The sequence below is a fragment of the Orycteropus afer genome, unplaced genomic scaffold (genome assembly GCF_000298275.1).
Source record: "Orycteropus afer afer isolate SDZICR_OR568_19922 unplaced genomic scaffold, OryAfe1.0 scaffold00879, whole genome shotgun sequence".
Classification (NCBI taxonomy): domain Eukaryota; kingdom Metazoa; phylum Chordata; class Mammalia; order Tubulidentata; family Orycteropodidae; genus Orycteropus; species Orycteropus afer.
This window is the reverse complement of record NW_006922466.1, coordinates 85,758-88,143: the sequence shown is the minus strand read 5'-3', so window position 1 is coordinate 88,143 and position 2,386 is coordinate 85,758.

The window sequence follows — 2,386 nt, the reverse complement described above, 5'->3', positions numbered from 1 at the left end:
GCTGCCCAGTCTTGTGCCAACCTCACAATGCTTGCTATACCTGAGCCAATCATTGTGGCCACTGTATCAATTCATCTCATAGAGGACCTCTCCCTTTTTTTCTGACCACCCACTTTACAAAATGATACCCTTCTCTAGAGAATGGTCGCTTCTGACAACATGAAAAAATGGGTGAGAGGAAGTTGGGCCATTCTTGCTTCCAAGAAGAATATGGGCTGCATTCTTCCAAGATAGATTTTTTAGTTCCTCTGGCAGTCCATGGTACTTCCAGTATTCTTTGTAAACACCACAACTCAAAAGCATCAATGCTTCTTCGGTCTTCCTTATTCATTGTCCAGCTTTCACAGTCATATGAGGCAACTGAAAACATTATGGCTTGGGTTAGTTGTACCCTAGTCTTCAAAGAGAAATCTTTGCTCTTCAGCACTTTAAAGAGGTCCTCTGCAGCTGATTTGCCCAGCAGAGTATATCATCTGATTTCTTGACTGCTTCTTCCAGCTTCCATGAGTGTTGATTGTGGATCCAGGTAATATGAATTCTTTGACAACTTCAAACTTCTCTGAATTTATCGTGGCACTACTTATTGGTCCAGTTGTAAGGACTTTCTTATTCTTTATGTTGAGGTGTAATCTGTATTGCAGACAGAAGTCTTTATTTTTCATCAATAAGTGCTACAAGTCATCTTCACTTTCAGCAAGCAAGGATCCATCATCTTCATATCACATGTTGTTAATGGAACTCCCTCCATACCTGATGCCATGTTCTTCTTCATGTACTCCAACTTCTCAGATTATTTTCGCAGCATACAGATTGAATAAGTATGGTGAAAGGATACAACCCTGACACACTTCCTTTCTGACTGTAAACCATTCAGTATTCCCTTGTTCTGATCAAACACCCTCTTGGTCTATCTACGTACAGGCTCCTCATGAGCATAGTTAAGTTTTCTGGAATTCTCATTCTTCTCAATGTTATCCAAAATGTCTCATTATCTACACAATTGAATGCCTTTAAATGGTCAATTACACACAAGTAAACATCTTTCTGGTATTCTTTGTTTTCAGCCAAGATACATCTGACGTCTGCAATGATATCCCTAGCTCCTTGTCCCTTTCTGAATCTAGCTTGCATTTCTGGAAGTTCTCTGTAAATATACTGCTGCAACTGCTTTGAATTTTCTTCAGCAAAATTTTATTCTGTGAAATATTAATTATATTGTTTGATAATTTCCTGTGAGATCACCTTTCTTTGGAATGGGTAAAAATATGAATCCCAGTCAATCAGCCAGGTAGCTATCTTCCAAATTTCTTGGCATAGACTAGAAAATATTTCTAGCATGACATTTGTTTGTTGAAACATCCATGGGTCTACTGTTAATTCTGGAGTGGAGCTTTTTTTTTTTTTTTGCCAATTCCTTCACTGCAGCTTTGATTTCTTTCTTTAATATCATCAGTTCTTGATCATGCCACCTCCTGAAATGAATAAACACTGACAAATTCTTTTTGGTAGAGTGACTCTGTGTATTCCTTCTTTCTTGTCCCTCAATATGAAGGAGAAATTAGGAGATTTCCAGAAAGGCAGAATTAAAGAGAATGCATTTAAACAGGATCAACCTTATAAAAATGTCTTAAAGGAAGTCCTTCCAATAGAAAACCAAGAACAACAAGCTGATGATTAGCACACATGAAATCAACCCAGTAATAGAACTATCTGAAGTAAAACGAGCTTACATGATTGTAAACAGTGAACCAGAAAAATCAATTGGTAAATAAAGACAATTCTTTAAAGACACTCTTTAAAAAAGAAAAGGGGAACCAATTAACACACATACAGAAGATAATTCTGGTGCCTTGAGCTTTGACAAGAAGGATACAGAAGTGGGCTACACTCCAACTAGTAAAAGAACCTGCATGAAAACACCAAAACAGAAGCCATATGGAGCTGCGTTTTGCTGGGGAGTCTCACAGCACTGACCACTTGGTTATTGCCAAGTGATGTTAGGAACAGGGAATTAGCCTAAAAACTGGCCCTGCTAGCCAGGTCCTGCATGGAGGACTGCACTGGTGGCTGGTGAATAAAAGGGGGAGCAGCAAAAAGGGAGATGGCCTGAACTGTTCAGTGTCTACAGTCATTTTGAATGTTTACTAACAGTTGAACCATTTTGCTTACTTAAAGGAATAACATTTTCTCAGATTCCAGGGACCTAAAAATAAGCTCCACTTATCAAGGACCACAAGGACTTTATGGCAAAAATAACTAGAAAGGTGTGATATTCTCCTTGTTACTCTTATATCCTACAATCTCTTGGTGAACAGAAGTGTGGCCATCCCTCACTCCCACCCACAGGGATTCCATCCCAGTCTGTGTGCTCTGACAGAGTCTGGGT